Here is a 15261-nt window from a genome sequence, read left to right on the forward strand (position 1 = left end):
TCTTTTTATTATTTTTTTTACATGTTTGTGTATTAATCATTATTACTTTAGGCTGCATCGAATTTTTGATTTAGTAAGACAAGAATAATGTATTGGATGGATGGACGGACGGACGGACAATAGTTGTTGACCATCCACCCGTGTCGGTCCACCCACACGTTTTGCACAGCTGACTGGTTGCCATGGAGACTACAGGATTTCTCAAACATGCACGAAGAACAAAGAACTCCATGTTTTTGATTAGAGAATAACATTATAACATGTGGTAAAACTCAGAAAAACTTCAGAAAAGTTGAGTTGACTTAATTCTACCCCTTTAACTTTAGAGGGGGCTGCCGGAAATAGCTACAGAGCTAAACTTAAAACTGCCAGCCATCTGAAATAATCTAATTTTGGCTACTTGGGATTTTTTTCACAGAGGTTTTATTTGCCTTTTGAAAGTCTTTTGTTACTGGCTGCAATCTTATGCCAGATTTAAAGTAATCAAATATCTTTGTTGGGGTTTTTATTTCTAAAGGGGAATGTAACAATCTAGAGAGCATAAAATCTGTTGACTGAACTTTCCAGATGGCTTTCATTTTACTAGTAGAGAGATGTTGTAACACTATCCAGAATAAGAACTGTGGTAAAAAGAAATGGTGGGATTGGAAGATAAGCACATCGTTCAGATCAGAAGGAAACATCAAGTGGGGCGTTCACAAACAGGGATTACAGGAACAAGGACGCTTTGCATCCATGAAGTTTTCCCACACACCAGTTGAAACACAGGGAAGTGGTGGGTAGGAGCTCTGCCCCAACCACACAAAGACATTTTCTAATCATTGCAGCTCAGCCAAGCTGCAGCTGTCTGCTTGTCTTCCTCACTTCGTCTTCAGGCCCAGACTCAAAGTGTGAATGTCATTTTGAATTTATATTGGTCTATTCAGAGGTTTAGCTCACTGTTTGAGAGATGGGGAAGATGAGGAACCTGTGTTACTCTGTTAAATATAACTCAAATCACCATGGAAACTGAAAGTATCATGGTGTGTCTTGTTGCAGTTTTCTATCTTAGTTTCTGTCCTTGGAGTGAGGCATTCAAGGAAAGAGTAGTAGGTGAGCAAAAAGGCAAATTCCAGTTGTATCCATGTCTCAAATGTATGTAACATGTTTTTCAGGGAAAAGTTATTAAACTTTTTTCTTTTTCAAATAGAAGTGGATTAATGTGTATAATACCATAAAACCTTACAGTAGGGCTGGGCGGTGTTTCGAGTATACTCCATGTATCGCAATATTTCCTATGTACGATAGTTAAAATGGCTGTATCACAACCATCGAGTATAAATTGTCTTTCAAATAAACTTTAACCGTCAAATTCACTGCGAATATGGTTTATCCAACACCCTATGAATGCATCACTAATCCCCACCCAACCTGAAAAATTTCTACCAATCACGGAAAAAACAAACATGGTGACAGCGAGAGTTTGAGGCGAGCCGTGAATGAGATGGTAACTGAAGAGGAATCAGATGAACTAGTCTTGTTCCGAAGAGAAATAATTTGCATCAATAATTTGGCACTGATTTGGATTTTACATGCAGGATGTCGAACAAAATGAGGTAATTTGCGAAACAAGTTATCAAACTATTGCCACAAAAGTTTGTACCACAAATTTATTTCACCGCCTAATCAGACTATTCTTTTATATGCTGTTCATCAAAAAAAAAAATCAAATCAAATTTTATTTGTATAGCACATTTCAGCAGCAAGGCATTTCAAAGTGCTTTACATCATATCAAACACAGAAACACAATGCAACATAGAATCAACAATCAAAACACGACATCAAGTCAAGTTCCATCAATAAATTTGTAATTGATTACGTTTCAAATACAATCCTAAACAGGTGGGTTTTTAGTCGAGTTTGCATCCATAAAAGGTTTACCTGTTACACTCTTACTGTGTTATATGGAACAAAATACCTATTGCTATTTTTATTCCTATCATGCTCACAATCACACAGTTTAAAACGATGTAGACAGCATTTTAATGGGCTTCTGGCACAAGGCTCCGTACACCTCTTTCACGGAATTTCAAGCAGGGACTCCGTCGTCCCTCACGGATTTTTGTGCAATTCTATGGTACCTGTTAGTGTCTAGAATTTACAGGGTTTCCGTTACACGCAGTTACCCTCAGTAACTCGCCGTTTTTCTTCCGGCACCAGGCTCCGTACACCTCTCACGGAATTTCGCTCTGGGACTCCGTCGTCCCTCACGGATTTTTGTGCAATTTCAACATAGAATCAACAATCAAAACATGACATTAAGTAAAGTTCCATCATTAAATTTGTAATTGATTACGTTTCAAATACAATCCTAAACAGGTGGGTTTTTAGTTGAGATTTAAACGAAGTCAGTGTTTCAGCTGTTTTATAGTTTTCTGGAAGTTTGTTCCAAATTTGTGGTGCATAGATGCTGAAAGCTGCTTCTCCTCGTTTGGTTCTGGTTCTGGGGATGCAGAGCAGATCAGAACCAGAAGACCTGAGAGGTCTGGAAGGTTGATACAACAACAGATCTTTAATGTATTGTGGTTCTAAGCCGTTCAGTGATTTATAAACTAACAACAGTATTTTAAAGTCTATTCTTTGAGCTACAGGGAGCCAGTGGAGGGACTTTAAAACTGGTGTTTTGTGCTCTATCTTTCTGGTTTTAGTGAGAATGCGAGCAGCAGCATTCTGGATCAGCTGCAGCTGTTTGATTGATTTGTTGGACAGACCTGTGAAGACGCTGTTGCAATAATCAATGCGACTGAAGATAAACGCATGGATGAGTTTCTCTAGATCTGGCTGAGACATCAGTCCTTTAATCCTGAAAATGTTCTTCAGGTGATAAAAGGCCAACTTTGTAACTGTCTTTATGCGGCTCTGGAGGTTCAGGTCAGAGTCCATCACTACTCCCAGGTTTCGGGCCTGATCGCTGGTTTTCAGTTGTAATAACTGAAGCTGTGCATTGACTCTAGATCGTTCCTCTTTAGGTCCAAAAATAATAACTTCAGTTTTGTTTCTGTTCAGCTGGAGAAAGTTTTGGCACATCCACACATTTATCTGTTCTAAGCATCTGTTCAGTGATTGGATGGGCTCTGAGTCACCTGGTGACATCGTAATGTAGAGCTGTGTGTCATCTGCATAGTTATGGTAGCTAATATTATTTCCTGTTATAACCTGAGCTAGTGGGAGCATATAAATATTGAATAAGAGGGGTCCTAGGATTGAACCTTGGGGTACCCCACATGTGACCTGTGACCTCTTTGATGAAAAGTTTTCAATTGAAACAAAGAAATCCCTGTTCTTTATGTAAGATTCAAACCAGTTAAGCACTGGACCGGAGAGTCCGACCCAACTCTCCAGTCGATTCAGTAATATGTCATGGTCAACAGTGTCAAAAGCTGCACTGAGGTCCAACAGAACCAGCACTGTGGTTCTCCCACAGTCCGTATTTATATGGATGTCATTGAACACTTTTACGAGGGCGGTCCCTGTGCTGTGGTGAGACTGGAAGGAGTCAAAGACGTTGGTTATCGTTAGGAAGCTATTTAATTGTTTACACACAGCTTTTTCAATAACTTTGCTGATGAATGGGAGGTTGGAGATCGGCCTGTAATTCTGCATTAGTGATTTGTCCAGATTGTTCTTTTTTCTTTTTCTTTTTTCATAGCCGCGCTGCCGCGGTAGAATTAGTCCGTTAAAGTGAAACCTGGAGACGTAGGTATGATTCATCTAGTGCTATGGAATGGGAAAATAACTCAAAAGAACTCATTCTTTTTTTTCTCGCTCTCTGTCGGCTTTACGCTACGCGTAGACCCGTTGCCATAGCAACTTACAACAACGCAACTTTATGTATCAGGATTCAGAACCAAAAACACTCAAATATTTCCTCCACATAGAACACAACATTCAGTTCATTACAGTTTTATGCTTTTAGACTTGATGTGTATTTTGCTTTTATTAACAAGTGATCGCTATGGTAAATTAGCCGCCGCTGCTATTAGTCAAGCTAACACAGCGGTGATTGATTAGATAATTTAAACACCTGCTTTACTGATGAACGGTCAGTTTGTGTTTTTTGCCTTTTTTATTTTTACGCTGAACCAAAACACACCTTATTCCACACCACATTTATATGTTAAGTTTGTCAAAGTCAAGCATAACTGACCTACTTCCCTCTCCCTCGCTATTTTATTTCTTAGTTAAAACTTATTTCTCACTTTGTTATCTAGTCATAGTGTTCATAGAGTTCATAGCAAAACACTGCATTCCGTTTTATATGAGTTTACATTTAAGTCTAGCAAGGAAATGGGGGCGGGAACTTGCATGGAGTCTAGTTTAAAATAACATTGGAGCTCATTTAAGAATATCGTGATATATATCACGTATCGTGATATAGCAAAAATATATCAGGATATTAGATTTTCCTCATATCCCCCAGCCCTGCCTCACAGACAGAATAGAGAGGGAAAATCTTTGTATTAGAGCAACTACTGCATTTTATTGCAAGTGTTTCCCATCCATCCTGTCCCGCGACTCAATTAAAGCCAAACATGCATAAATACTCTCTCTTCTGATTTTAAAAGACTCCACTACCAGCTTCTGCTTCTTTTCACTTGTTTTTATCACTGTTCTTTTGACATACATTGGTTGTTAATAGGCATGAGTCTGTTACTGGTATCAACATTTATAAAGATTTTAAGAAGATTTTTTAAAAAGAAAAAATTCCTCCATCGAACCAGTCCTGTCATTTAAAGTCCTTCTAATGAGAAGCCAGCGTCCGTTTCAGTTTGAGTTGTTCTAGCCTGAGTAAGTCTGACTGGTTGTTAGCTTCTCCCACTCCAATCATTTACTTACATTTTCAACAAGCCTGTGATGTTCTGACTTCTCTCTACTGCTGGTGGTAACTCAGGGTAACTTGACAGAATCCAACTTTAGTAACTCCAAACTCATCCTTTAAAGCTGCAGGATGTAACTTATAAAAAACAGTTGTTTACGTATTTGTTGAAACTATCATCATGTTGTGACAGATAATCTGTGAAAATGTGGAGCTCCTCTGCCTTTTCCTAGTGCTAACTAGAAACAACCAATCAGAGTCAAGAGGAGGGACTTACTGCTGTAAGTCACCCTCAGTGTGGCGATGCTCATCCTTGCTCTCTGCTAAGCTGGAGCTAGCACAGCCTGTTGTGAATGCTCAGGCGAGTTAGCATGGAGATCAATGATGGTGGATAAACGGTTTTCCTGTAACAGTAAATTGTTTCTACACCGTTAGTACAATGCGCAGCCAGTACATGAGGGTGATTGACAGCACTAAGCCCCTTCTCCTGTCTCTGATTGGTTGGTTTTGGTCAGTGCGTTTTTTCAGTAGGTCAGGGAGGAGTTGGAGGAGATTGATCTTGTCACAGATTATCTGTCTCATACTGTCACAACATGGTGACGTTTTTTTTGGGGGGGGGGTTACCCCTCCAGTGTCTCTAGTGTCCCTTATACAAACGTAGGCTGACAGGAAGGGGGAAGAAGAGGGGGGAAGACATGCGGCAAATGTCGCCGGGTCCGGGAGTCGAACCCACGATGTCCGCGTCGAGGACTCAAGGTCTCCAAATATGGGTGGCGGTATCCCCTACGCCACCACGGCACGCCCTGACAGTTTAAGGCAAACATGTAAAAAACATATATTTTTTATAAAAGTTACATGCTGTACCTTTAAGTCCATGTAATTAAATAATAATAATAAATAACTAATGTTTTAATGTTAAATAATTTTAGCAGTAATAAAAATAAGTACTGTTTTACATTTATCAAATATTCTATATTTTATATTATGTGGTATTTGTATTTGATTGGACTTTTTTTATTTTGAGGCATTAACATGCATTTGCTCAGTGATTGTACAAGAAGAGGACATACAGAGAACCCTAGAAACATGCTGCCTCAAGGCAGGGTGCCCTACTACTGCCACACTGTTCAGATTATTGTTTCTTTCGAATTTCAGCTACGAACTCGTTCCTACTTGTGAAAGCTGTTTCTAGCTTGATGTTGACATGTTTCTAGATAACTGGTCTAAAAGAGACAAGAAATTCCTTGTGGTCTTACCACAGTGTTTGCAGTATTTTCAGTACCACCAGATGACGAGCATCTGATCTGAAGTTAACATTAAAGCCTATTTTTGTCAGAACTGGTGTCTGATGGCATCCTGTCGTGCAGTACTGAACTGTCCTCACAGTCTTATTGCTTCACACTGACATACTGCAGAACCACTGACAATAACATTTAAGCACCAGTTTAGGCAGGAATAGCATGATTATTCACAGTAGCTGTAATTCCATTACAAATGCATGCACATTTTTATAATATTCTACTAATGTTGAAGAAACACAATTTTGTAATTGTGGTGTTTCCATTAAATAAGAGATCAATTTAAAATTACATGCGATGGACGTACACAGTTACATCAGATATATTCATAATTCATCATGGTGCTATTGTTCATCATCTGTCAACCAATCAGAGGAGACGTCGACGTCTTATATGGGCGTTGGAGCAATAATCCTCTTATAGTTGGGACTCACTATGTTTTGGGGAAATTGCAGTTGATTTTATAGGATGCAACACTTTCAAATCACACACAACTTTTTATGAACTGTGATGCTGGGAGAGCTCTGTTGGAGATTGTCCAAAACAAATCAAAAACAAGCCATCATCCTAATACTTCCTGTTGCCGTTTCCATCAGTCATAAAGTTCGGATGTTGATCATGTGACTCTTGTGATGTGAAAAAAGTGTTTCTATTGCAGTTTTGTGGAATACATTTATTTTGATACTGCTGACAAACCACCTCATCCTAGTGCAAAATCTACAAATCACATGTGAATAAGCTTTGTTGAGCTTATTCACATGTTTTTTGAAGTTGTCATGTTTCCATTAAACAAATGTATTTTGTAATTTCAATTTGCACAGTTTTAAATTTAATGGAAACATAGCTACAGTGAGAGGGGGTGCGTGGGCGTGTGTGTGGGGGTGTGCATGTGCATGTTTGGGTGTGTTGGGGAGTTTAGTCTCATATCCTGTCAGAGAGATTTAGCTCCAGAACCCTCACAGAGCAATGCTAACAGCTTTGTTCAGTCTTTTATCTTGCTGCAGGACTTGTTGGTTTGCAGTGCTGGACTACAAATGTGATCCTGTTCATACAATGGCCTAACCGGGTTTTGTTTATGTGTGTGTTTTCATAGGTGTACCTCTCGGGGAGCTCAGCTGCTCCTCAGCTCAGCTCACACTCAGCCTTCAGCCCTTCCTCTGGTAAGATCTACGTTTATGTCAGTTCCACACAGCCAGAGCCCTGCACTCTGCAGAATGCCTTTACACAGTGTCTGTTTAAACTAGACCTCCCTGCTGTGACCACTTAAACACTCAATCACATGTCCTTGTGTATTCTGGAATTACAACAATGAAAAGTGCAGCTAAGCTAATATTTTATCAAGCAATCTTACTTGATAACATATATGCAACAGGAAAAAAATTCCAAAATATAAAATAATTGTTTTGGGCTCTGTGTGGCTTCTTTAAAAATAAAGTAGCAGAAGTATTTTTTCATTTAAAATCTTTTAAGTTGATCAGTTCCCATTCACTTAATTAGCAATGGATGACTTCCTGGTTTCCTGGGGTTTCCATATGTTGTGACACACAGACGGTTTTTTAACCAGTGCCCACTAGACTGGACTAGCACTAGCATTAGCCTTGCTACTGCTAAAACTGAGCAGAGTGAAAAGGAAGGTTAAAAATATCCAAATGTCAGCATCAGAGATCTACAGCAAAGAGCCACATCTTAAGGGCCCACCACAGTTGGACTGAAGTCAAACTGTCGACGCGCGGTCATGTGGTTTTCGGATATTCGTTTTCGCACAGCAGTAAGGTCATGGTGTGATTTACTGCAGCATAGTAAGCACATGGTGCGTTTTCAGTCTGCCACCAGTTGACTTCCACACAACTTTTGCTTATTGGATATTTTCTTCTTTCTAAACCTTAAATGCACATCAGAATATTTGCCTAAGCCTTAATAGCTGTCTGTAATCAGCAGGAAAATGACCAGAGGAGCTTTTAGTGAATTGCTCACATGTTCCCAAATGGAACAGTAGTTAAGCTTTGTTCTCTGAACTCCACTTTGACTGTCACATGATTACCCTCGAAGTCAAATGTTGCTAGGCAGATACCGCTGACACGGACACATCACTTGATGAGGACACACTCATCACTTGACAGAACCCCACTTTGCTTCTTTACTACTACCATGCAATACATACACTCATGCAAACAGAGCAAACTGTGTCATCAGTATCATTTGTGATTGTGTACTGATTGTTTAAAAATGCAACCATCTTCACATGAAGCCAATGCCTGGGATCAGATCAGAACTTTTTTAGTTGATGAACCTTCTGCATAAATTTGCTTTAAGGGCTTCAAAGCTGCATTTCCATTGTATATTTATTTATTTATTGTATATTTATTTATTCCGAACATGATAGTAGTAGAAAATAATATACATGAAGGAATACAATAGACACATTTTTGTACTACAATAATCTTAACATGCTCGAAAAGGAGTAGGAAGAAGTAAGAAACTTATGAAGTCCTACCCCATAAACTCATACTATGGTTTCAGATGGACCGTCATTATGAAGTCAAAAAAATATTGATAGTTAGAAAATAAATTTGCTTAATGGATACACCCCAGTTTCAAAAAACTCATTTATTGGTAAGTTTTGGCGCTAGGATGAGGTGATTTTCTAGCCATATCAGAATTGGTTTATTTTGTAAAACTGCAATGGAAACACTTTTTTCACATCGCGAGTCACAAGATTACCAGCCGGATGTTACAACTGGTGGAAAAGACAGGAAGTAGGAGGAAGGTGATGGGCCGGCATGATTTTTAATGACTCATTGCATGAACAAACTTAAAACTTATAATTGTGTTTCTTATTTATTGGAAACTCTGCAATATTGAAATTGTGTTTTTTCCACATTAGCATAATATTAAAGTTTTCCGCACATTTGTTATGGAATCGCTGCCTATGTCACCACAAATGCAGAAACCAGTTGACAGGTTGTGTTGTCCAACATGTGCGTTGGCTCTATGAAAGACCCCTTAAGCAAAAACAGCAACTCATGGATCAACAGTCTCTTTGTCATACATTATGCAGCTCATGTAAGCAGGCTGCAGCACTGCATGAATTATTGGTTATAATAATTGGGAGTGCTCAGCTCCAAGTCTCCAGGTCATGCTCATGACTGTGCACAGTGGAACAGGAACACCTAAACATGCCGTGTATCTGACATCCCCTCAGAGATTTGCATGTTTTTCCATCATCCACAGAACTTGATGTAATATGATAAGTGCAGCGGGTACAGAGTGACTCCGTTAATTCTTCCATCAGCCTGAATTCTTTAATGAAAACACCATCTGCTGTTCTTATTCTGTGGTACCAGTTGCCATGATGATAGACCTGTGTCATGTTTCACCTGCTCTGATGTAGCCTCAGAAATAAAGTATCAGAACACCAGGTGTAGCGGTCAGAGATGAAGACTGAGTCCCAAATATGATGAACTCTGTTCAAAGTTGAGTCCTGTGCCTACAGTCTGTTCTGTGTGAAGTTATGATGCGTTTTACTGACATTTTCACTTCGATGTTCTCCTGATACCGCTCAAGAATCGCACTGCATCTTTTTTCACTCTGACAGTATTTGTTTTTCATATCAGTAATAAACTTCAGTCAAACAATTAGCAGAAGAGTTTATCCAAACATAGATGTGAGACGCAACACTTTTGTTGTCCAAGTTGTTTTTGGAGTGTGATTGATCTCGCACTTAAAATCCTAGAGTGGGATGGAATGCCAGCCCTATCCTAGCAATAGCAACAACATAATCTCTTGAAGGAATTACAGATAGTATTTGGAGTAAATCATGTGTTAGAAATATTCCATTATTAGTAGTAGTGGTAGTACTAACAAGGGGTGGGAATCTTTCACTATCTTATGTTTCGGTTACAACTTTTGAGGCCATGACTCCAAATCGATTTTTGATTCAAAACGATCTGCAGTTCAATCTGCTGTTGTGCAAAGGATCCACATGAGCTACTCCAGTCTTCTTCACAAGGCAGAATGACAAATTGAGATATTAAGGTGTCTTTTTTGCATTTATTAAGTTTTAAATATTCATCCATGCTTCGATGGAATTGGTGAAAGTTGCAGTACTTTAGTGCCATATTGGGGTTTTGGTTAACAACTGGAGTGCTTTCTTTCTTGGTAAAGCTGTAGCTCAGCTGTCGGTGAAGAACTAAGGAACTCCTGTTCTTCGACCGGTTAACATGTTGGTCACGGGACATTCGTATTCACAAACCACCTGGGGGTCACCCATTCTGGTTCAATATAAGCCATGCCCCTATATCATATGGGCACATCTTTCTTCTTGCCAGAGTTCCCACTCCCACCCTGCATTTTCCATTTTGCTCTTGTGAAACGGTCAAAGAGAGACCGCCACTTATTGAGGTACGTATCCTAAATGAGGATTGTCTCTCCTGCCTTACATGCACAGTGAATTTGGTTCTTTTTCAGACAGTGTGAACACTCCATGATGTAAAATTACACATATTTGAAGCAACATTTACGATACTGTCGTCTGTGATATACGTATATCGCCCGCCTCTATGAGGAAAAGGCAACATCATCTTTACCGAGTCAGTTTCCTGTTTCCTGGTTTACGTCAGCTGAGCTCACACACAAACAGCTTCCTCCATTATCTGTTTTAGTCTTCTGGTCCAGAACTGAGCAAGAGTTCTGAAACTGAAGAAGCTGCTGAGGTCATCAGCCAGTTGGGGGGTCAGGGACTGGGCTCTTCCAAGCTGTTGTTGGGTCATCTGCTGAGAAGCTGCTCAAAAGCTCCTCACCATAGCTTCTCTTACCTCCACTCAGTGTTTTTTAGTTTTATTTTGAAAAGATCAGCCATTGTATTTGTTATATTCATAAAAGAATATTAAACTACAATTGTCTCCAACCAAGTCAGGTTATATGGGTTTGGTCAGGATGTGCCCATGAAGTCGGGTGTCTATGCCAAACTAGTTTGTTCTGTGTGCTGCAGAGCTACACAGTACGTACTATTCTCATTCTTCTCGTCAGACAGGATGTGGGAACAGTTGTGGTTGGGAAATGATGTCCCCGTGTAGAGAAGGAAGTGCTCACTCACAGTCTGCTGCTCTGTCTTCAGCCAGCAGCATTAAAGGTGCCCACAATTCAGTGCAACCGCTGTTGGGAATCCCAGAGACCCAGAGAACATTTCAAAGCTCTAAAAGCTCAGACAGAAACAGGAGCAGTTCATGCCTGCTGATCAAGGGTTTCTGCTTCCACTCAGACTTGATGGTTGCAGATAAAAACTGTGGGATCTGAAATCTGATGACTTTGGTGACCTCTTGAGTCGACTTTGTGGTAGTGTTTCATCATATCAGCAGCGAAGAGCAGGTGTTGCTCAGCATCTCTCTAAATGTGTGGATTCCACAGTCCAGGATTGTGTGGTTTTTCCTGCTCTGTGCTGAATTTGGTGATGTAATCCGATACTCATTTTTTGATATCAGACCGATTTCCAATATCAATATCAGAACATACATCATAGGTCATTTTTAAAGATAGAAGACCCATTCACAGCTTGGTGGATGCATTATATCAGGTTTCCACTGTGAGATCCACATGTCTTCAGTCTCTGTACGGATGTTACAGCCTGTTTTCATGCTTTTTCATGTTGATTTCTCTCTGATACTGTGGGCTCCTGACTTTCTGCGTCCTGTATCTGATGTATGGATGCAGCAGCTTCCGGGCCTTCCCCAGCTGTTGTCTGGATGTTAAATGCTCTCTGGGGTAAATCCAGTAAACCCCAGCACTCTTTCCCATCAAGCTTTTCCAGCCAGCTGTTTTACTTTTGCAGAAAAACTCTGAAAGCATTTTTTCTTTTTTTTTCCATTTTTGAGAGTACATTTTTAAGCAGGAATTAGGTTTAGCAGCAGAAATAAACCTTAGAAATCACTTTAATAATTACCCATTTGTGCAGACGTTTCACCACCTTTGTACCTAACAAAGCGTTAGGTACAACTAACTCTTTGTTCTTTTACTCTTCTGAAGTATAAAAACATGTTTTACCAGATTATCATAGCCCGTATAAAATGTCAGCATTTCCAGCAGACAGTAGACATCTGGTAGATCATAGGATGACCTTTAGAGATCACTTCATCAAGTAGCTTTGTCCTTTAGGACCATCCAGGAACATATGGAGTGTGACGATCAGTCATGTTTAACCTGCCTCAGTGAAGTCAGAACATCTGCATGCATACAGAGTAGCTTTTTCAGTGCCAACAATTACTCAGTTTCAGTGAAACCAATGCTTCTCTGCTTCTCGCTCAGTAAAGTGGCTTATTGTGCCGCCACTTTAAATGTAAATCCTACAGTGACTATAAAAAGTATTCAACCTTTTTATTGCTTTTACAAATAATCATAATCAATAAAATTTGGCAAATTGCAAAAAAAAACAAAAAACTTTGATACCAAAGAGAAAACTGATTTCTATAAAACTATGGCAATTAATGGAACTGGATGCTGCACTTTTCCTCCATTCTTCTTGCTAAACTCTTCCAGGTCTGTCAGGTTAGCTGTGAGCAGGTCTGGTCTTTGACTGGGCCACTCCAGAATCTCCCCTTTGTTGTCTTCAGACCATGTCTGTGTATCTTTAGCTGGAAGCTTTGGGTCGTGATCTTGCTGGATGATAAATGTTCTCTGAAGCTGAATGTCTCTGGCAGACAGAAACTAAGGCTGTGTTCACCCTACAGCCTGAAGTGACCCAATTCTGATTTTTTGGCCTTAATGCGACCTTTATCTGATGTTTTCATGACATTAATATATAATGTTATTCCCTCATCAAAAACATACCTGGAGTGTTGTCTTGATTCTTTCATGCATGTTTCAAAAACCCTTTAATCTCCCATGGCAACCATTCAAATATGCAAAACGTCTGGAGTGCTGCCTCTTCATAAGCTGCAGTTTCCAAGCTTCTGCCTTAGAAAGCAGACCTCCTACGCCACTCCCCCACTTCACTCCTTCAAACTAGCCAGCAGCAATTAGCAAACACCTGATGGAACTGCACATTTCTGAGCTCATTATAGGAGCTGCTTCTCAGTACAATGCTGGTAAACACATTGTTAAAGAGTTAATAGAGGAGCCATGTTATGATGACTTCCTGAAGGCAGAGTTTCAGAAAGAGCAGGAATTTTTAAAGAGACAGAGGCCCAAATTCAAAGCTTTTAATAAGGAAGTAAAATTTCTTTTGAGTCATATTTGATGTCATAACTATTCCAGAGTTACTGACATTGTTACTTGATTGTGCTATAAAATGGCACTATGTGCCTGTAAAACACATAATTCTGTACCTTTAACAAATCATACAATTGGGTGTACTCAACCCTTCAGACTTAAGAGTATTAAATTTGTAACTTTCACTTTTCACAAAGCCTTCTGATTTGAAGGTGAACAGTCATGTAGTGATGCCTTCAAGCCCCGTATCAAACTCAACAACTGTGACACGTCTGCTGCTGGATCTCAGTGAGAGGAACCCAGCCTTGGCTTCCGTCATGTGGACTCTTGTTTTGGCTTTGGCTAGACGAAAGGGTGTGTAGGGGTGTGCATATGTGTGTGTGTGTGTCCCAGAAAGAGCTGGTGTGTACCTGACGGGACAGCCAGTCAAGGACATTCAGCTTCCTGGTTTCACATTTTACCCAGGTTCAGTTACAGACAGATGCACACAGTGACTGTGGAGAGGCATGCTGTAGTCCGGCACACAGAAACGCTGATGAAGCTCGGTTTCCCACTGCTGCTCATTTATCAGATGCATTATGGGGAACATAGACAGAAAAAATATTGCACACTTGGCGACTAGCTTGAAAGGATGAGATTGAACATGACTAAAGTTACTAAAGTAATTACTTTAGTTCTGTTATTTAGGGCTTTATTGAGTAATTTGTAGGGGGACCTGCTCATCATTCTGCTGTGTTGATAACCATATTGGTTATCCATACTGGAAACTAAATTTCCCAATTTATTGTTGTGGTAGTCGTTCCCACAGAGCATACTGGATAGTAAAGTTAACCCTGCAGAGGGATGATAGGTATGAGCATTTCAATTATTGCAGCAGCAACTGTAAAGTAGTATTTGGCAAGTAAGATGTTAAAACAAGATATACTAAACTGAATATGAGAAACTACATTCAGTTTATTCTTTTGCTTGAGTTCAGTGGTGCCCAAAGTCAGTCCTGGATGGCCGGCGTCCTGCATGTTTTAGTTCTCTCCCTGGTTTAACACACCTGCATCAAATGATGGCTCATAGAAGGCCTAAGAAGAACATTGACATGCTGAAAAGGTTGTTACTACTACCAGGGAGAGAAGTAAAACATGCCGGACGCTTTCCCTCGAGGACTGACTTTGGGCACCACTGCTTTAGTGTGTCAATAATTTAAGAAAGAAGCCTTTTTTCATGTCACAGGTTCTTTGGGTGAGCCAACCACAACAGTAAACGAGTAAATGAGGATTGTTTCCAGTCAATGGGGATTCAACACCGCATGTTTTATGACCCAACGACCAGCATGTCCACCTCTAAATGGCCCAAAGAAGGCCAAAATAACAATGACCTTGAATAGACCATTCATACAGGAAAAGTTTAATATGGATGAAATGAGAAAATTGTGTAAAGCAGAGAGGACCAACATCCCTCCAGTCATTACCAGTTGGTTTATGAACAGAGTCCAGCTCCTGCTACTGATCACTGGCTCTGGTTTTGGCTTCAACTAGATGAAAGACAGGGGGCGTACTTATTAATTTTCAACTCTATATTGACGAACTGTATTAAACAATAAATCAATTAAACACATGACAAATTATAACAAGCTCTATAAGTTCCATTTGCCTGATGGTCTTTCTACCAAAGAATGAATGACAAAAGGCTTCAGTCTGATTCCTTGGTCTCATCCAGGCTCATTTTGAACTCCAGTTTTGTTTACAGCAATCCCAGTATCCATTTTATATGCTGATTTTTGTTTTGGATATTTAAATTGTCTTCTAGTTTTAATGTTAAATGTTTGCTAAAAATGAACATTTATTGATCTTTGAGAGTATGTACTTGGATTATTATGCCATCACCATGATGTTACTTGAAAATCGTATCAA

At 39.7% G+C, this 15261-nt stretch overlaps 1 protein-coding gene across 3 annotated transcripts in view; it reads left to right on the forward strand.

The window, feature by feature from the left end:
* The window catches only part of thrb (thyroid hormone receptor beta), a 98204-nt gene that overhangs the window by 50206 nt on the left and 32737 nt on the right, over nt 1-15261 (forward strand). For 2 of the 3 annotated variants that reach the window (XM_028036179.1, XM_028036181.1), the window contains exon 2: nt 7248-7314. The exons of the other annotated variant lie outside the window; for it this stretch is intronic. The gene's annotated coding sequence lies outside the window, so the exon portion shown is untranslated. The remainder of the gene's footprint in view (nt 1-7247; nt 7315-15261) is intronic. 3 annotated transcript variants of the gene reach the window in all.

The sequence above is a fragment of the Xiphophorus couchianus genome, chromosome 13 (genome assembly GCF_001444195.1).
Source record: "Xiphophorus couchianus chromosome 13, X_couchianus-1.0, whole genome shotgun sequence".
Classification (NCBI taxonomy): Eukaryota; Metazoa; Chordata; class Actinopteri; order Cyprinodontiformes; family Poeciliidae; genus Xiphophorus; species Xiphophorus couchianus.